This window comes from Mytilus californianus, unplaced genomic scaffold (assembly GCF_021869535.1).
Source record: "Mytilus californianus isolate M0D057914Y unplaced genomic scaffold, xbMytCali1.0.p SCAF_5, whole genome shotgun sequence".
NCBI classification, from domain to species: domain Eukaryota; kingdom Metazoa; phylum Mollusca; class Bivalvia; order Mytilida; family Mytilidae; genus Mytilus; species Mytilus californianus.
This window is the reverse complement of record NW_026262701.1, coordinates 82,319,588-82,342,180: the sequence shown is the minus strand read 5'-3', so window position 1 is coordinate 82,342,180 and position 22,593 is coordinate 82,319,588. Positions and strand designations below refer to the sequence as shown.

Below are 22,593 nucleotides of genomic sequence, written 5' to 3'. Positions count from 1 at the left end.
ATTTTCCTCTTGATAAACTATTGTAAAAATGTATACATACAGATAAGTTAGCGCTGGTAGGTCTTGAAATGATCCTTCCTGTATTGAAGTTATTTCATTGCTGTACAAATACCTGAAACGAAATAATGGTAATGTTTCATATATTTTACACTAAGGAAATTGTTTATTATCACTGATATGTGAATTATTATCTAGTTTTGATTAATATTATATGATGATATTGGTGTGAATTTGAACCTAGTCGATCAAAAACCTTGAATATAGGTAACAGCGGTTTACAGATGATCAACAAATCTACATTGACAAATTGTTTTCTAAGGAACTGTATGATCATTCTTCAATTTTTCAAATTCAAATTGGTTTAATAACTTGTTTAATATAAAGTCATCATAGATTAAGTTTGTGTACGCTAGACGCGCGTTCCGTGTACAAAAGACTCATCAGTAACGATCAAATCACAAAAAAGTTATAAAGCTCAATATATCGTTGTGTAAAAGACAACAAACGTAAAATTGGCCACGACAACACGCCATTTAGTATCGTATGGTAAATGCGTTTTTTTATCCTTATCAATGAATGATTACAACTGAAATATCTGCTATAGATTGCCTACCTAGCATTGTTACACTCGTCTACTTATTAAATTAATAGAACGCAATCAAATTACCGCTTTAAATACCAAAACGTTTACTACAATCAATGTATTTACAATCATTTTCCCGAACAAAATATGTCGAAATAATAAACACCTAATTTAAACGTTGCCAAGCTGTTATAACCTAAAGTATATCCCAAAACCGAACAAGGAATGGGATTTCTGCCTGAGGTAGATGATCAATATGTTTTGTGTTTGGTTTATTTGCTAAGCTTTAAGTTCTTTTTATCCTGGTATCAATGATGAGTTTTTTTTCTACTTCTTGGTCGATCCAACTATTGATTGAGGTTTCCTCCCAGAGGTTATCATCAGCCTAGTAGTCAACACTTCTGTGTTGACATTTACTATTGATGATATGGTTATCATTATAATGTGACTGTTTACAAAACCTTTAATTTTTCGAAAAACTAAAGATTTTCTACTAAAGGAAAAGATAACCTCAGCTTTATTTGTCACCCCTTCCGAAAATTTGGGTCCTCAGAGTTCTTCAACTTCATACTTCATTTGGCCTTTTTAACATTTTTGTTTCGAGTGTCAATGATGTGTTTTTTTCTCAAAACGTGCGTCTGGCGTACACAGATTAAACCCTTGTGTATCTGATGTGTTTATTTACTATGTCATGAATGCAAATCGTGTGGCAAATTATGAATAATGAATGATTATAACTTCCGTATCCCATATTCTTTGTCAGCCTGTAATTTTTACACCCGTTTTCTTAAAAACTCCATATATTTTAAACATTGATAGTGAACTTAGTCTACCAATGATTGAGTTTGATTGATATCTAATTTTCTTCATGATAGAATATAAAAACAATGTATACATACAGACGGTCCAGCGCTGGAATGTCTTGAAATGTTCTTTGTTGTATTGTAGTTATTTGATTATTGTACAGATATCTGAAAAAAAACCCTGGTACTGTTTTATATATGAGCGGTGTCTGATAGAAATTGATCTTCTGCAAGTGCACGTTTACATGTACATGCATAAGACTTTGATTGCTTTTAGAACATTCAAATACGAAATAAAAGATGAATTGTGGTCTGTTTTGTTTCTTATATCAACTCAATACAAAACAATTACAGACTTTGCATAGAAATTTGTTTTAACCCGAAACTAGTTAACAAAGGTATTTATATTCATTTACATAGGGTCGATTTCTATCCAACGCAGCTCATATATTACTTTTACACTTAGAAAATTGTATATTGATTTTGTGTTTCTGATATCTGAAGATTTATCTAAATTTTGATAAATATTGATTATTTATATTGATGTGCCAATAACGCCAGTCAGTTAACTATTTTCAATATAGGCAACAACAGTTTACAGATGTTCAAACAGACCTCAGTGACAGATTTATTTCTTATGAACTATATTATCATTCTTCAATATTTAAAAGCGAAGTGTTTATAATAAGTTTTTTAATATAAACTCGGCATAGCTATTAGGATTCAAATCTTGGACGTCAGACGCGTTTTTCATCTGCAAAAGACTCAACAGCAATGCTTGAATAAAAAAAGTTCAATTCATTATTGAGTAAAAGGCAACAAACGTAAAATTGGCTATGGCAAGTGCCGTTTTTATCCGTATCAATGAATAATTATTAATTCGGTATTCACTATGTTTTATCTTCCTAGTATTGTTACACTCTTCTACTTATTAAATACTCATGGAATGCAATCAAATCAGCGTTATTAATACCAAACCCGTATTAAATAATTTACTAAGCAATTGCACTAAACCATGACTTTACTCCGCCAAATTAGCCTTACGACAATTAATTTATTTACATTAATTTTCCCGAACAAAATATATGAAAATAATAAACACCTAGTTTAAACGTTGCCAAGCTGATATAACCTAAAGTATATCCCAAAAGAAGACAAGGAATGAGAGCTTTGCATGAGGTAGATAATCAACATGTTTTTGTTTGGTTCATTTTGCTCAGACTTAAGTTTTTTTTACTACCACTTGGTCGATGACACTACTGATGGAGGTTTCCTTCCGGGTTAATCATCAGCATAGTATTCAGCACATCTGTGTTGACATGCATTATTGTTGATATAGTCATAATTATAAATTTACTGTTTATAACACTTTTAATTTTCGAAAAAGCTAAGGATTTTATACCCCAAAAATAGAATACCTTAGTTTTATTTGGGATCCCTTTCGGATTCTTGGTTGTCAGCGTTTTTCAACCTCGTACTGTATTTAACCTTTTTAACATTTTTAATTCGAGTGTCAAATGTGTTTTGTTTTCTCGACAAAACGCGCGTCTGGCGTACAAAATTGTAATCCTGGTGTCTGTGATATGTTTAGATACTATGTCATGTTTTGTAGACAGTAACTTTTCGTTTTTTCAATGGTTAAGTCGTTTTTTTCGACGACCTATGGACAATCTCAAGTTTACCAGCATGTTTCATATTTTCGTTTCTTCCGTGTGAGATTTTAAATTTGTTTTGACATTCTCGCTTATTAATATAAGCTACACAGTCGAACCAACTGGAGCAACAACCGTTACGTTTGAGGACAGCAGAACTCCCTATATCGTTATCATTGATAATAGTAAACCTAGTCTGACACTGCTTCAGTTTAGTTTTAGTTTTCATTTTCTTCTTGATCAAATATTGTACAAATGTATACACACAGAAAGTAACTGCTGGTAGGTCTTTAAATGCTCCATGCTGTGTTGTAGTTATTTGATTGCCGTTCAAATACCCGAAACATAATAGGGGTAATGTTTCATATATTTTACAGAAAGGAAATTGTTTATTATCATTGATATGTGAATATTTATCTAGTTTTGATTAGTATTATATAATGATATTGGTGTGACCATGATGCCAGTTGATCAACAACTTTAAATAGAGGCAACATCAGTTAACATATGTTCAAACAAGCTACATTGACAGATTGTTTTGTAATGAACTATATGATCTTTCTTCAATTTTTCAAAGCAAAGTTTGTTTAAGATGTTGTTTAATATAAAATCATCATAGATTAAAATTGTGTGCGCCAGACGCGAAGTCCGTGTACAGAAGTCTCATCGGTAACGTTCGAATCACAAAAAGTTATGAAGCTCAGTATATTATTATGTAAAAGGCAACAAACGTACAATTGGCCATGACAAAACGTTATTTGGTTTCGTATGGTAAATGCCTTTTTTTTCCTTATTAGTAATGGGATATAACTTTAGTATCTGCTATAGATTGTCTACCTAGCTTTATTACACTCGTCTTCTTATTAAAAACTAATGGAATACAACCCGATTAGCGTTTTAAATACCAAACCGTTTACGACAATCAATGTATTTCCAGTCATTTTCCAGAACAAAATATGAGAAAATAATAAACACATAATTTAAACGTTGCTAAGCTGATATAACCTAAAGTATATCCCAAAACCGGACAAGGAATGAAAGCTCTGTATGAGGTAGATGATCAACATGTTTTGTGTTTGATTTATATTGCTCAGATTTAAGTTTTTTTTAACCTGGCATCAATGATTAGTTTTTTCCGGCCACTTGGTCGATGACGCCACTTATTGGGATTTTCCCCCTGAGGAGATCATCAGCCTAGTTGTCAGCACTTCTATGTTGACATGAACGATTGTTGATATGGTCATAATTATAAATTGACTGTTTACAAAACCTTTAATATTTTCGAAAAACTAAGGATTTTCTACCAAAGGAATAGATTACCTTAGCTTTATTTGGCATCATTTTCGGAAATTGTGGTCGTCAGTGTTCTTCAACTTCTTACTTCATTTAGCCTTTTTAACATTTTTAATTCGAGTGTCTAATGTGTTTTTTTAGGGGGACAAAACGCGCGTCTGGCGTACAAAATTTTAATTCTGGAGTCTGTGATGTTTTTTTATACTATGTCATGGTTTGTAGACAGTTGCTTCTCGTTTTTGCCATGGTTTTGTCGTTTTTTCGACGACCTATGAATGCTATGGACAATCTCAAATTTACCAGCATGTGTCATATTTTTGTTTCTTCAGTTTGAGATTTGAATTTGGTTTGAAATTTTCGCTTATTAATATATGATACACAGTCTAACCAACTTGGGCAACAACCGTTACGTTTGAGGACGACAGAACTCCATATACTGTAATCATGGATAATAGTAAACCAAGTATGACACACTGCTTTTGATTAGATTAAGTTTTCATTTTCCTCTTGATAAAATATTGTTAAAATGTATACATACAGAGAGTTTAGCGCTGGTAGGTCTTGAAATGCTCCTTCCTGTATTGAAGTTATTTGATTGCTGTACAAATACCTGAAACGAAATAATGGTAATGTTTCATATATTTTACACTAGGGAAATTGTTTATTATCACTGATATGTGAATTATTATCTAGTTTTGATTAATATGATATGATGATATTGGTGTGAATTTGAACCTAGTCGATCAAAAACCTTAAATATAGGTAACAGCGGTTTACAGATGATCAAAAAATCTACATTGACAAATTGTTTTCTAAGGAACTGTATGATCATTCTTCAATTTTTCAAAGCAAATTGGTTTAATAACTTGTTTAATATAAAGTCATCATAGATTAAGTTTGTGTACGCCAGACGCGCGTTCCGTGTACAAAAGACTCATCAGTAACGATCAAATCACAAAAAAGTTATAAAGCTCAATATATCATTGTGTAAAAGACAACAAACGTAAAATTGGCCACGACAACACGCCATTTAGTATCGTATGGTAAATGCATTTTTTGTTATCCTTATCAATGAATGATTACAACTAAAATATCTGCTATAGATTGCCTCCCTAGCATTGTTACACTCGTCTACTTATTAAAAACTAATGGAACGCAATCAAAAAACCGCGTTAGGGACCGGTCAAAATTTCTTGATGCATGGGACCGGTGCAAACTGTAATGGGACAAGCACTTTTTGCAGTGTTTACAGGAATGGGACTCAATGTTTTTTCATTATTGGCAAGCATGGGACATGAACTTTTTGAAACAATGTCTGTATATGAAAAAAAAAATATTTGATAAATCTATAACAAACAAAAATAACATCATGAACATCTAGCAATGTGAATTTAACAGTTACAACATACCAAATTCATTTTCAAGATTTAGGGACCGGTCAATATTTATTGGGGGGTTGGGACCGGTGCAAAACGCAGTAGGACACACATTTTTTAACTTAATTTTTGATAGGACTTCTACTTTTTTAGTTTTCAGCACTGATAGGACAGCAATATTGTTATGGCATATGTATGAATGTAGAAAATAAGTAAATTACAACAAAATAAACAAGATTAATTGAGGAACAAACAAGTAACATATGGTGTAAATCAGCCCATCTAACTAAATTAAAAATAGATCTATCAAAATTCCTGTTTTTTTTTTGGTAGTTTGGTTCATTGCTGTGAAATTAAAGAATTAGATTTTCATCAAACTATACAGCTATCTTAGTTATATATTGATCTTACTGAATCCCTGGTCGTTATGTAGTTGCTGTCAAATTTAAGGATTAAATTAATCTAGGTAAAAAAAGATAGAATTTGCATTTTGGACTAAATTCAGATAGTACACTTTAATGTTTTTTTATAACTTTTTCAAATCAACTTGGATTTTCATCAAACTATACACCTATCTCAGTTATATACTGATCTTACTGAATCCCAGGTCGTTATGTAGTTTGGGGTATTGCTGTCAAATTTAAGGATTAAATTAATCTAGTTCAAAAAAGCTAGAATTTGCAGTTCAGACTAAATTTGGATAGTTAACTTTGAATTATTTTATAACTATTTCAAAGCAACTTGAATTTTCATCCAAATCTACAGCTATCTTCATTATATTTTTATCTTACAAAAAAAGCAGGTTATTTGGTAATTTGGTTTATTGCTGTCAAATTTAAATATTTAAATTATAGGTTTCTATCTGAATTTTGTCAAAACTGAAAATTTTAGCCCTTTTTAGCTCACCTGACCTGAAAGGTCAAGTGAGCTTTTCTCATCACTTTGCGTCCGGCGTCCGTCGTCCGTCGTCCGTAAACTTTTACAAAAATCTTCTCCTCTGAAACTACTGGGCCAAATGCACCCAAACTTAAACACAATCATCATTCAAGTATCTAGTTTAAAAAATGTGTCCGGTGACCCGGCCAACCAACCAAGATGGCCGCCATGGCTAAAAATAGAACATAGGGGTAAAATGTAGATTTTGGCTTATATCTCTGAAACCAAAGCATTTAGAGCAAATCTGACGGGGTAAAATTGTTTATCAGGTCAAGATCTATCTGCCCTGAAATTTTCAGATGAATCGGACAACCCGTTGTTGGGTTGCTGCCCCTGAATTGGTAATTTTAAGGAAATTTTGCCGTTTTTGGTTATTATCTTGAATATTATTATAGATAGAGATAAACTGTAAACAGCAATAATGTTCAGCAAAGTAAGATCTACAAATAAGTCAACTTGACCAAAATGGTCAGTTGACCCCTTAAGGAGTTATTGCCCTTTATAGTCAATTTTTAACCATTTTTCGTAAATTTTTGTAATCTTTTACAAAAATCTTCTCCTCTGAAACTATTAAGACAAATTTAACCAAACTTGTCCACAATCATCATTAGGGTATCCAGTTTAAAAAATGTGTCCGATGACCCCGCCCGCAAACCAAGATGGCCGACATGGCTAAAAAATAGTACATAGGGTAAAAAGCAGTTTTTGGCTAATATCTCTGAAACCAAAGCATTGAGAGCAAATCTGAAAAGGATAAAATTGTTCATTAGGTCAAGATCTATCTGCCCTGAAATTTTCAGACCAATCAGGCAACACGTTGTTGGGTTGCTGCCCTTGAATTGGTAATTTTAAGAAAATTTTGCAGCTTTTGGTTATTATCTTGAATATTATTATAGATAGAGATAAACTGTAAACAACAATAATGTACAGCAAAGTAAGATCTACAAATAAGTCAACATGACCAAAACTGTCAATTGACCCCTTAAGGAGTTATTGCCCTTTATAGTCAATTTTTTACAATTTTCATAAATTTTGTAAATTTTTGTAAATTTTTGCAAAATATTTTCCACTGTAACTACTGGGCCAAGTTCATTATAGATAGAGATAATAGTAAGGAGCAAGAATGTTCAGTAAAGTAAGATCTACAAACACATCACCATCACCAAAACACAATTTTGTCATGAATCCATCTGTGTCCTTTGTTTAATATGCACATAGACCAAGGTGAGCGACACAGGCTCTTTAGAGCCTCTAGTTACCTATTAACTAAGTCCTTAAATTTGACACAATACACCAAAACACAAAACAACCTGGTATTTTGTAAGATAAATATATAATAAAGATAGCTGATTTGAAAAAGTTATAAAATTTTAAAAATGACACCTTTGTTTTGTTAAAACAAGAATTTAATATAATCATGATAATAGAACTTTCATAACAATCCTTGATAACCTTTTAAAAAGGAAATGTGTTCCAAAGTTACAGTAAAAATTTATTTTAATCAAATTTAAATAAATTTTTGTCAGATTTAAAGACATGGCATACAAGAGGCACTTTAATAAGGTTTAATTACATCAGTACATGTGTGTTTTACAGGTAAAAGGTGTAATACCACCAAATCATAGTACGTCACATCCGGTTGCATACGAAAATAGGTCTAAAAAAATATTCCCTTGAATTTGACAGTTGTAGGTAATTGATCCTACATTTCATTGCAGTAAAACATTTCTGAGTCATAAACATATATCTTGGGTATTTCAAAGCACCATTATTTCTTTATTTGGGGTTTCTATAGAATATTTTGGAAACTTAAGGTTACATGGTTACTAAAGCTTGTACACAGGTTAAAAAAGGGGGGAAATTTGATTGGTTAACTTCCAGTGATGGTTATTTTCTTATATGCAATGAAATGTTATGTGAATTTTTTTCTATAGTACTGGACAGGATAAAACTTTACTCATGCCAAGTATTTCTTTATTTGAAACAAAGATAAATTCTGCACAATTTTTTGAAAAGTGCAAATTTAACAAAGACTAATAGGGGAAAATCAATGGTGGTATTACACCTAAAAAGAAAGCCCTACTTTTCTTAAACTCGTGTATTACTTATCGAATGTAGGACAGAAAGTCACAGGACAAAAATTCACAGACAAAAAGCCACAGGACAAAAAGTCACAATTCAGTTTTGAGATTATTTTTCTTTAACAAGAAAACACTAATTTAAAAAAAAAATTTTTGTACTTTTCTTGAACTTTAGTATATAAAGCAACTTTGTAAACAAAATTTATATAAAAAAAGTATTTATAATGATCAAATAATTGTTATGAAAACAAAATGTCAAAGTGGGTTGGTACTTAAACGGCTTCATGGTGCCAAGAAATATATCTTTTGCATGATTAAAATTTAATAAATCTTTATTTATCAAGTCTAATGAACAATTTTCTCAACTGTAAAATAAATATATGTAATAAAAAGTAAATATTTAAAAATCTTTCTCTAAAATATTCAAACAAGTGTATACATATTATTTGTGACTTTTTGTCCTATCAAATTTGTGACTTTTTGTCCTATCAAATTTGTGACTTTTTGTCCTGTAACTTTCTGTCCGTTTACCTACTTATCTAGTGAATTCAAAAGGCCTTGCGATTTAAGTTTAACAGGATGTTGCAATTTTGAATGAATGTTATTTAGAATTTAATAGTCTGTGGTAGGTGTGATCTTTTTGCCCCAAGCAGGAGGTATTGCTTTATACTTCACCACTTTAATCAGAAGGACAATTTTAATAATTTCTTTAATGTTTGATCCCTTTTTGATATATTCATATAATATATATCAACATGTCGAGACAATGTCGAGACTAGTCGAGTAAAATGTGAGCACAAAATCTGGTCTTTTCAGACTCTGAGCAGTTTGTAGTGTAGATAATGAACAAATCCAAAGTGATGAAGAAGATGACCTTGTAATAAGAGCCTATGACAGTTATGACAGTGATAATGACAATGATGATAATAATACTAAATGATGAATACAGTAGTAATAGTAGTAGTAGTGGCAGTGAAAGTGAAAGTGAAATTGAAAAGGAATCTTATTTGCCTTCTTCAAGGAGGAGATAATTTAAAATTCCAGACAAATTCAAAGACTACTATATGTGATCTATGTTAATCTGATAAAAATGAAGTTAAATACAAAAAAGAAGATGTGGTATGATTGCCAATGAGACAACTCTCCACAAGAGACCAAATGACACAGAATTTAACAACTATAGTCTGTTTGATTTATTCATAGATTAGATAGGACATATACTTATTTAGTAGATATTTCATATAGGACAGAAACTTTTTTTGGTATATTCAGAGGGTAGGACATAGCTTTTTTTAAGGGAGAAATATGAATTGCACCGGTCCCAACCCCCCAATAAATATTGACCAGTCCCTTAAAGAACAGTGAAGGCAACAACAAAAAACTTTGGAACAGAATAAACATGAAAAAATACTTTAATATAAAATTAAAAAAATATGTAAAAATGTAGATATTTTACATGTATAACTGTTTAACAAATGTAAAAAAAAACGAATTCATGGATAGTGTTTCTGCACAAAAAAACATGATTGTCAAATATAATTCTGTCCTCCCATAAAGCAGAATTTACCTACCCACTGTTAATTTAGAATAGTCAGATTCTAAATTAAGCTGCAATTTTTTTGAAAAAATGTATTCTACCATACACTCCATACATGTTAATTGTTTAATATTGCATGTATCATTTATTATAGTCAATAACATATTGTCATCTGTTTGGGCTCCTGTGTTGGCAATAAAATATGCTTATGTATTGTTTTGTTTACTTTATAACAGCAATTAAGATACAGTTCACACATAGTAGCATTATTTTTCAGCTACCCAAATACATTGTAGCATGAAATGTAGCCACAACTTTGATCATGTTTTTTGTGCTTTAACATGGGACACACACTTTTTTACTAGGTAAAGTGCATGGGACAAGCATATTTTTATTCTGCCAGTAACCATGGGATCAAGAGAATTATTTCAGACAATTTTCTTTTTGCACCGGTCCCACGCATCAAGAAATTTTGACCGGTCCCTTAAATACCAAAACGTTTACTACAATCAATGTATTTACAATCATTTTCCCGAACAAAATATGTCGAAATAAAAAACACCTAATTTAAACGTTGCCAAGCTGTTATAACCTAAAGTATATCCCAAAACCGAACAAGGAATGGGATTTCTGCCTGAGGTAGATGATCAATATGTTTTGTGTTTGGTTTATTTGCTAAGCTTTAAGTTTTTTTTATCCTGGTATCAATGATGAGTTTTTTTTTCTACCACTTGGTCGATCCAACTATTGATTGAGGTTTCCTCCCTGAGGTTATCATCAGCCTAGTAGTCAACACTTCTGTGTTGACATGCACTATTGATGATATGGTTATCATTATAATGTGACTGTTTACAAAACCTTCAATTTTTCGAAAAACTAAGGATTTTCTACTAAAGGAATAGATTACCTCAGCTTTATTTGTCACCCCTTTCGAAAATTTGGGTCCTCAGAGTTCTTCAACTTCATACTTCATTTGGCCTTTTTAACATTTTTGTTTCGAGTGTCACTGATGTGTTTTTTTTTCACAAAACGTGTGTGTGGCGTACACAGATAAAAATCCTGGTGTATGTGATGTGTTTATTTACTATGTCATGAATGCAAATCGTATGGCAAATTTTGAATAATGAATGATTATAACTTCCGTAACCCATATTCTTTGTCAGCCTGTCATTTTTACACTCGTTTTCTTAAAAACTCCATATGTTTTAAACATTGTTAGTAAACCTAGTCTACCAATGATTGAGTTTAGATTTATATCTAATTTTTTTCATGATATAATATAAAACCAATGTATACGTACAGACGGTGAAGCGCTGGAAGGTCTTGAAATATTCCTTGTTGTATTGTAGTTATTTGATTATTGTACAGATATCTGAAAAAAAACCCTTGTACTGTTTTATATATGAGCGATGTCTGATAGAAATTGATCTTCTGCAAGTGCACGTTTACATGTACATGCATAAGACTTTGATTGCTTTTAGAACATTCAAATACGAAATGAAAGATGAATTGTGGTCTGTTTTGTTTCTTATATCAACTCAATACAAGACAATTACAGACTTTGCATAGAAATTTGTTGAACCCGAAACTAGTTAACAAAGGTATTTATATTCATTTACATAGGGTCGATTTCTATCCAACGCAGCTCATATATTACTTTTACACTAAGAAAATTGTATATTGATTTTGTGTTTCTGATATATGAAGATTTATCTACATTTTTTAAAATATTGATTATTTATATTGATGTGCCAATAACGCCAGTCAGTTAACTATTTTCAATATAGGTAACAACAGTTTACAGATGTTCAAACAGACCTCATTGACAGATTATTTTCTAATGAATTATATGATCATTCTTCAGTATTTAAAAGCAAAGTGTTTTTAATAAGTTGTTTAATATAAACTCGTCATAGATATTAGGATTCAAATCTTGGACGACAGACGCGTTTTTCTTTTGCAGAAGACTCATCAGCAATGCTTGAATAAAAAAATTCAATTCATTATTGAATAAAAGGCAACAAACGTAAAATTGGCTACGACAACACGTTATTTGGTAACGTATGGCAAGTTTTTTTTTTATCCGTATCAATGAATAATTATTAATTCGGTATTCACTATGTTTTATCTACCTAGTATTGTTACACTCTTCTACTTATTAAATACTTATGGAATGCAATCAAATTAGCGTTATTAATACCAAACCCGTATTAAACAATTTACCAAGCAATTGCACAAAACCATGACTTTACTCCGCCAAATTAGCCTTACGACAATTAATATATTTTACATTAATTTTCCCGAACAAAATATATGAAAATAATAAACACCTAGTTTAAACGTTGCCAAGCTGATATAACCTAAAGTTTATCCCATAAGAAGACAAGGAATGAGAGCTTTGCATGAGGTAGATAATCAACATGTTTTTGTTTGGTTCATTTTGCTCAGACTTAAGTTTTTTTTAACTACCACTTGTTCGATGACACTACTGATGGAGATTTTCTTCCGGGTTAATCATCAGCATAGTAGTCAGCACATCTGTGTTGACATGCATTATTGTTGATATAGTCATAATTATAAATTTACTGTTTATAACACTTTTAATTTTCGAAAAAGCTAAGGATTTTATACCTAAAAAGATAGAATACCTTAATTTTATTTGGGATCCATTTCGGAGATCTTGGTTGTCAGCGTTTTTAAACCTCGTACTGTATTTAGCCTTTTTAGCATTTTTAATTCGAGTGTCAAATGTGTTTTGTTTTTTGACATAACGCGCGTCTGGCGTACAAAATTGTAATCCTGGTGTCTGTGATATGTTAAGATACTATGTCATGTTTTGTAGACAGTAACTTTTCGTTTTTTCAATGGTTAAGTCGTTTTTTCGACGACCTATGGACAACCTCAAGTTTACCAGCATGTGTCATATTTTCGTTTCTTTCGTGTGAGATTTGAAATTTGTTTTGACATTCTCGCTTATTAATATAAGCTACACAGTCGAACCAACTGGAGCAACAACCGTTACTTTTGAGGACAGCAGAACTCCATATATCGTTATCATTGATAATAGTAAATCTAGTCTGACACTGTTTTAGTATAGGTTTAGTTTTCATTTTCTTCTTGATCAAATATTGTAAAAATGTATACACACAGACGGGTAACTGCTGGTAGGTCTTGAAATGCTCCTTGCTGTATTGTCGTTATCTGATTGCTGTTCAATAACCTGAAACAAAATAATGGTAACGTTTCATATATTTTACACAAAGGAAATTGTTTATTATTATTGATTTGTGAATATTTATCTAGTTTTGATTAGTATTATATAATTATATTGGTGTGACCATGACGCCAGTTGATCAACAACTTTAAATAGAGGCAACATCAGTTAACATATGTTTAAACAAGCTACTTTAACATATTGTTTTGTAATGAAATATATGATCATTCTTCAATTTTTCAAAGCAAAGTTTGTTTAATAAGTTGTTTAATATAAAATCATCATAGATTAAAATTGTGTGCGCCAGACAAGAAATGGGAGCTCTGCATGAGGTTGTTGATCAACAAGTTTTTGTATGGGTTAGTTTGCTCAGACTTAAGTTTTATTTTTATCCTGGTATCAATGATGAGTTTATTTATCAACACTTGGTCGATGACACTACTGATTGAGGTTTCATTCATGGGGGTATCATCAGTGTAGTTGTCAGCATTTCTGTGTTGACATGCACTATAGTTGCTATGGTCATAATAATAAATCAAATGTTTACAAAACCTTTAATTTTTCGAGATACTAAGATTTTCTACCCAGGGAATAGATTACCTCAGCATCATTTGGCATCCCCTTGAAAATTTGGCCTTTTTAACATTTTTGTTTCGAATGTCACTGATGTGTTTTTAGACATTTTAGACGAAACGCGCGTCTGGCGTACACAGTTTAAATCCTGATGTTTGTGATTTGTTTACTATGTCATGATTGTAAATCGTGTGGCAATTCTTTTTATTATTCTTATCAATGAATGATTATAAACTCCGTATCCCACATTTTCGTCAACCTGTCATTGTTTCACTCGTCTTCTTAAAAACTCCATATATCGTTAACATTGATAGTAAACCTAGTCTACCAATGATTGAGTTTAGATTTATATTTAATTTTCTTCATGATAAAATATAAAAACAATAAAATTGAGAATGGAAATGGGGAATGTGTCAAAGAGACAACAACCCGACCATAGAGCAGACAATAGCCGAAGGCCACCAATGGGTATTCAATGCAGCGAGAAACTTCCGCACCCGAAGGCGTCCTTCAGCTGGCCCCTAAACAAATATGTATACTAGTTCAGTTATAATGGACGTCATACTAAACTCCAAATTATGCACAGGAAACTCAAATTAAAAATGATACAAGACTAACAAAGGCCAGAGGCTCCTGACTTGGGACAGGCGCAAAAGTGCGGCGGGGTTAAACATGTTTTTTGAGACCTCAATCCTCCCCCTATACCTCTAGCCAATGTAGAAAAAACAAACGCACAACAGTACGTACAGTAAAACTCAGTATAAGAGAAGTCCGAGTCCGATGTCAGAATGGGAAACAAAAGAAAAAAAACCAAAATGACAATAATACATAAATAACAACAGACTATTAGCAGTTACTGACATGCCAGCTCCAGACCTCAATTAAAGGAGCTTCTTAGGAAGAGAGATAACAAGTTAGTAATATCCTTTAACTCTACGTTCCGCTATATAGATGATGTTCTCTCATTAAATAATACAAAATTTGGTGACTATGTTGAACGAATCTATCCCATCGAACTAGAGATAAAGGATACTACAGATACAGTTAAGTCTGCCTCATATCTTGACTTACATCTAGAAATTGACTATGAGGGTCGGTTGAAAACAAAACTTTACGACAAAAGAGATGCTTTCAGCTTCCCAATTGTGAACTTTCCATTTCTATGTAGCAACATTCCAGCAGCGCCTGCATACGGAGTATATATCTCCCAATTGATACGATAATCCCGGGCTTGTGTTCCCTATCATGATTTCCTTGATAGAGGATTACTGCTCACAAGGAAGCTATTAAACCAAGAGTTCCAAATGGTGAAGTTAAAGTCATCCCTTCGTAAATTTTACGGACGCCATCACGAGTTGGTTGACCGTTATGGAATAACCGTTTCACAGATGATATCGGATATGTCGTAACTACAATACCCTTCCCTTTTCACGAATGTGACTTACCGAATTAGACTATTTACCGGATTTGTAATAACATAAGCAACACGACGGGTGCCGCATGTGGAACAGGATCTGCTTACCCTTCCGGAGCACCTGAGATCAACCCCAGTTTTTGGTGGGGTTCGTGTTGCTAATTCTTTAGTTTTCTATGTTGTGTCATCTGTATTGTTATTTGTCTGTTTGTCTTTTTATTTTTGGCCATGACGTTGTCAGTTTGTTTTCGATCTATGAGTTTGACTGTCCCTCTGGTATCTTTCGTCCCTTTTTTAAACTGATTAAAAGATTATGTCTTCATCATATGAAGATCAGGGACAATCCCTCCTGTTCGGGGTTTAGTATTATACCGTCATAAAATATATGAGAAGAACATAACCCGTGTCATGCCAACAACTGGTTTTAGAATAAATGTGTTTAATTCCGATGCAAAGACCCTATAAGTGAATTAATATTAAAGCCAAAATATGCAATCTTTAATGACCTGACAACAGTATCGTAACTATATCCTTTCTTAATAAGTCTGTTTAAAGGTTTTGTTAGCTTTTGAGGTGAATACTGACATTTTTGTGCTTTGTAAAGAATATTACCATAAAAGATTGGATGTGAAATACCCGAACGTATAAGATATCTGCATGTTGAGTTATATTTACGAATGATGTCCTTATACCGATGATAAAATTTAGTAAATGTTTTGACTAGTTTATGATATCGAAAACCCTGGTGTAATAATTTTTCAGTAATACACAAATTTCTCTCGCTAAAATCTAATACGTTGTTACATACACGAGCGAATCGATGTTGAGATATATAAACACCATAAGATGGCGACAAGGGAACGTCACCATCTAAAAATGGATAATTAACGACAGGAAATGAAAAATCATCTCTTTTATCATAAATTTTTGTATTACGCTTCCCGTTAATGATATAGATATCAAGATCGAGGAAAGGACAGTGGTCATTGTTAGTATTAGCTTTATTGAAAGTAAGTTCAACAGGATAAATTTCTATAGTATACATACTGAAGTCGTCATTATTGAGAGCCAATATATCATCCAAATATCTAAACGTATTGTTAAATTTTTGTATCAGATGTTGTTTCGATGGGCCTTTGCTGATTTTAGTCATAAATTGTAACTCATAACAATACAAAACAGGTCTGCAATAAGTGGTGCACAGTTAGTCCCCATTGGAACTCCGATAACTTGACGAAATACGGAATCTCCAAAAATGTTATCAAATAAAAATTCAAGGGCAGATATAATATCAATTGACATAGTTTTTTTGTTTGTTGCTACTAAAAATACATACAGACGGTCAAGCGCTGGAAAGTCTTGAAATGTTCCTTGTTGTATTGCAGTTATTTGATTATTGTAAAGATATCTGAAAAAAACCCTGGTACTGTTTTATATAGGAGCGGTGTCTGATAGAAATTGATCTTCTGCAAATGCACGTTTACATGTACATGCATAAGACTTTGATTGCTTTTGGAACATTCAAATACGAAATAAAAGATGAAATGTGGTCTGTTTTGTTTCTTATATCAACTCAATACAAAACAATTACAGACTTTGCATAGAAATTTGTTAAACCCGAAACTAGTTAACAAAGGTATTTATATTCATTTACATAGGGTCGATTTCTATCCAACGCAGCTCATATATTACTTTTACACTAAGAAAATTGTATATTGATTTTGTGTTTCTGATAAATGAAGATTTATCTAGTTTTGATAAATATTGATTATTTATATTGATGTGCCAATAACGCCAGTCAGTTAACAATTTTCAATATAGGCAACGACAGTTTACAGATGTTCAAACAGACCTCATTGACAGATTATTTCCTAATGAACTATATGATCATTCTTCAATATTTGAAAGCAAAGTGCTTTTAATAAGTTGTTTAATATAAACTCGTCATAGATATTAGGATTCAAATCTTGGACGCCATACGCGTTTTTCATCTGCAAAAGACTCATCAGCAATGCTTGAATAAAGAAAGTTTAATTCATAATTGAGTAAAAGGCAACAAACGTAAAATTGGCTACGACAACACGTTATTTGGTAACGTATGGCAAGTGCCTTTTTTATCCGTATCAATGAATAATTATTAATTCGGTATTCACTATGTTTTATCTACCTAGTATTGTTACACTCTTCTACTTATTAAATACTCATGGAATGCAATCAAATTAGCGTTATTAATACCAAACCCGTATAAAACAATTTACCAAGCAATTGCACTAAACCATGATTTTTAACGCCAGATTAGCCTTACGACAATTAGTTTATTTACATTCATTTTCCCGAACAAAATATATGAAAATAATAAACACCTAGTTTAAACGTTGCCAAACTGATATAACCTAAAGTATATCCCAAAAGTAGACAAGGAATGAGAACTCTGCATGAAATAGATAATCAACATGTTTTCATTTGGTTCATTTTGCTCAGACTTACGTTTTTGGTACTACCACTTAGTCGATGCACCACTGATGGAGGTTTCCTTACTGGTGTATCATCAGCATAGTAGTCAGCGCCTCTGTGTTGACATGCATTATTGTTGATGTAGTCATAATTATAAATTGACTGTTTATAACACTTTTAATTTTCGAAAAAAACTAAGGACTTGATACACAAAAAATAGATAACCTTAGTTTTATTTGGGATCATTTCGGAAATCTTGGTTGTCAGTGTTCTTCAACCTCGTGCTTTATTTAGCCTTTTTAATATTTTTAATTCGAGTGTCAAATGTGTTTTGTTTTTAGACAAAACGCGCGTGTGGCGTACAAAATTGTAATCTTGCGACTCTTTTCACAATAAATCTTACGATTTCAATTGATCGTAAGTTATACTGAAATGTGTATGACTTACGAGTATTTTTACTCTTAAGATTTTTTGTGAAAAGAGCCGCTGGTGTCTGTGATATGTTTATATACTATGTCATGTTTTGTAGACAGTAGCTTTTCGTTTTTGCCATGGGTATGTCGTATTTTCGACGACCTATGTACAATCTCAAATTTACCAGCAAGTGTCATATCTTTGGGTCTTCTGTTTGAGATTTGAAATTTGTTTTGACATTCTCGCTTATTAATATAAGCTACACAGTCAAACCAACTAGGGCAACAACCGTAACGGTTTGAGGACAGCACAACTCCATATATCGTTATCATTGATCAAACTAAACCTAGTTTGACACTGCTTTTGTTTAGATTTAGTTTTCATTTTCTTCTTGATCAAATATTGTAAAAATGACAAGGAATGAAAGCTCTGTATGAGGTAGATGATCAACATGTTTTGTGTTTGGTTAATTTTGCTCAAATTTAAGTTTTTCTTAATCCTGGCATCAATGATTTTTTTTCTACCACTTGGTCGATGACACTACTGATTGAGGTTTCCTCCCTGAGGTGATCATCAGCCTAGTAGTCAGCACCTCTGTGTTCACATGAACTATTGTTGATATTGTCATAATTATGAATTGACTGTTTACAAAACCTTTAATTTTTCGAAAAACTAAGGATTTGCTACTAAAGGAATAGATTACCTCAGCTTTATTTGGCATCCAATTCGAAAATTTGGGTCCTCAGATTTCTTCAACTTCTTAATTTATTTGGCCTTTTAATATTTTTTTTTCGAGTTTCACTGGTGTGTTTCTTTAGACAAAACGCGCATCTGGCATACACAGATTAAATCCTGGTGTATGTGATGTGTTTATTTACTATGTCATGAATGCAAATCGCGTGGCAAATTTGGAATAATGAATGATTATAACTTCCGTATCCCATATTCTTTGTCAGCCTATCACTGTTACACTCGTCTTCTTAAAAACTCCATATATCGTTTACATTGATAGTAAACCTAGTCTATCAATGATTGAGTTTGGATATATTAATTTTTCTTTCTTTATGATAAAATATAAAAACAATGTATACATACAGACGGTCCAGCGCTGGAAGGTCTTGAAATGATCCTTGTTCTATTGCAGTTATTTGATTGTTGTACAGATATCTGAAGAAAAAAAAACCCTGGTACTGTTTTATATATGAGCGGTGTCTGATAGAAATTGATCTTCTGCAAATGCACGTTTACATGTACATGCATAAGACTTTGCTCGTTTTTGAAACATTCAAATACGAAATAAAAGATGAATTGTGGTGTGTTTTGTTTCTTATATCAACTCAATACAAAACAGTTACAGACATTACATAGAAATTTGTTGAACCCGAAACTAGTTAACAAAGGTATTTATATTCATTGACATAAGGTCGATTTCTGTCAAGGAATGAAAGCTCTGTATGAGGTAGATGATCAACATGTTTTGTGTTTGGTTAATTTTGCTCAGATTTAAGTTTTTCTTAATCCTGGCATCAATGATTTTTTTTCTACCACTTGGTCGATGACACTACTGATTGAGGTTTCCTCCTTGAGGTGATCATCAGCCTAGTAGTCAGCACTTCTGTGTTCACATGATCTATTGTTGATATTGTCATAATTATGAATTGACTGTTTACAAAACCTTTAATTTTTCGAAAAACTAAGGATTTGCTACTAAAGGAATAGATTACCTCAGCTTTATTTGGCATCACATTTGAAAATTTGGGTCCTCAGATTTCTTCAACTTCTTAATTTATTTGGCCTTTTAATATTTTTTTTTCGAGTTTCACTGGTGTGTTTCTTAACACAAAACGCGCATCTGGCATACACAGATTAAATCCTAGTGTATATGATGTGTTTATTTACTATGTCATGAATGCAAATCGCGTGGCAAATTTGGAATAATGAATGATTATAACTTCCGTATCCCATATTCTTGTCAGCCTATCACTGTTACACTCGTCTTCTTAAAAACTCCATATATCGTTAACATTGATAGTAAACCTAGTCTATCAATGATTGAGTTTGGTTATATTTATTTTTCTTTATGATAAAATATAAAAACAATGTATACATACAGACGGTCCAGCGCTGGAAGGTCTTGAAATGTTCCTTGTTGTATTGCAGTTATTTGATTGTTGTACAGATATCTGAAGAAAAAAAAACCCTGGTACTGTTTTATACATGAGCGGTGTCTGACAGAAATTGATCTTCTGCAAATGCACGTTTACATGTAGATGCATAAGACTTTGATCGTTTTTGAATCATTCAAATACGAAATAAAAGATGAATTGTGGTGTGTTTTGTTTCTTATATCAACGCAATACAAAAAAGTTACAGACATTACATAGAAATTTGTTGAACCCGAAACTAGTCAACAAAGGTATTTATATTCATTGACATAAGGTCGATTCTATCCAACGCATCTCATATATTACTCTAAGAAAATTGTATGTTGTATTTCTGATATATGAAGATTTATCTAGTTTTGATAAAAATTGTATATTTACATTGATGCGACAATGACGCCAGTCAGTTAACAATTTTCAAGATAGGCAACAACAGTTTGAAGATGTTCAAACAGACCTCATTGACAGATTATTTTCTAATGAACTAATTGATCATTCTTCAATATTTAAAAACAAAGTGTTTTTAATAAGTTGTTTAATAAAAACTCGTCATAGATATTAGGATTCAAATCTTAGACGCCAGACGCGTTTTTCATCTGCAAAAGACTCATCAGCAACGCTTGAATAAAAATAGTTCAATTCATTATTGAGTAAAAGGCAACAAACGTCAAATTGGCTTTGACAACACGTTATTTGGTAACGTATGGCAAGTGCATTCTTTATCCGTATCAATGAATAATTCTTAATTCGGTATTCACTATGTTTTATCTACCTAGTTTTGTAACACTCTTCTACTTATTAAAAACTCATGGAATGCAATCAGATTATCGTTATTAATACCAAACCCGTATTAAACAACTTACCGAGCAATTGCACTAAACCATGATTTTACTCCGCCAGATTAGCCTTACGACAATAAATTTATTTACATTCATTTTCCAGAACAAAATATATGAAAATAACAAACACCTAGTTTAAACATGTGTTAAACGTTAACAAGCTGATATAACCGAAAGTATATCCCAAAAGAAGACAAGGAATGAGAGCTCTGCATGAGATAGATAATCAACATGTTTTTGTTTGGTTCATTTTGCTGACAGAACTCCATGTATAGTAATCATTGATAATAGTAAACCAAGTCTACTACTGCTTTTGTTAAGATTCAGTTTTCATTTTCATCTTGATAAATATTGTAAAAATGTATGCATACAGACGGTTTATAGCTGTTAGGTTTTGAAATAATCCTTGCTGTATTGAAGTAATTTGATTGCTGTACAAATACCTGAAACAAAATAATGGTAATGTTTCATACATTTTACACTAAGGAAATTGTTCTTCTCTTATGGTTGTGGCTTGTTATCTATTTCTTCCTTGAAAAGATATTTTTCTTATCAAACTACACGGAGTGTGATACGAAAGAGTGATACGAAAGCTGCTTTAATTTGATTGGCTTATCCAGCATCACGACCTTTCCATTGGCTATTCATTAGGTCATAGATGGTTTTCAATGGTTAAGACGATGTACATTTCATCCATGGCAACGGACATATGCGATTTCTTCAACGATACACAAAACACTTACACTTTTCACCTGAAAATCTTCTTTTTGTCATATTTCATTACATTCTGAAGCGTACAAAAAGTTTTAAAATGTCTAGTGTTAAAGTTTGACGCTGGAACAGGACATATGACAAAAGACTAGATCAATGATTCTAGGATTTTTTAATTCAACACAATAAAAGTGTCTACCATAAGAGAAATAGGTGATAATTGGATATCGCTTGATATCATCTGTCGTTATTTAATTCAAATATTAAAAATAAACTCTCCGAAGGCTCGTTTATTATTATATTGAAATTAAATAATTTGAGTTGATATGAAGCGATATCCAATTCTTACTCATTATGAAACCTATAAATATTCATTGGTATGTGAATATCTATAAATATTTGATTAATATTATATAATGATATTGGTGTGACTATGACGCAATGACGCCAGACAGTTAACAACTTAAATATAGGCAAGAGTAGTTTACAGATGTTTAAACAAGCCACATTGGAAGATTTTTTCAAATTTTCTATTTGATCATTATTAATTC

The 22,593-nt window shown here is 32.0% G+C and overlaps 1 long non-coding RNA gene across 1 annotated transcript; it reads right to left on the bottom strand.

The window, feature by feature from the left end:
* Window positions 1–4,867: 4,867 nt before the first annotated feature.
* Window positions 4,868–21,716, bottom strand: LOC127703182 (uncharacterized). The gene is made up of 3 exons (XR_007982747.1): window positions 21,703–21,716; window positions 20,442–20,513; window positions 4,868–4,941 (listed from the first exon to the last, which is right to left on the bottom strand). It is a non-coding gene; the product is annotated as an uncharacterized LOC127703182 (long non-coding RNA).
* Between the last annotated feature and the right edge of the window lie 877 nt (window positions 21,717–22,593).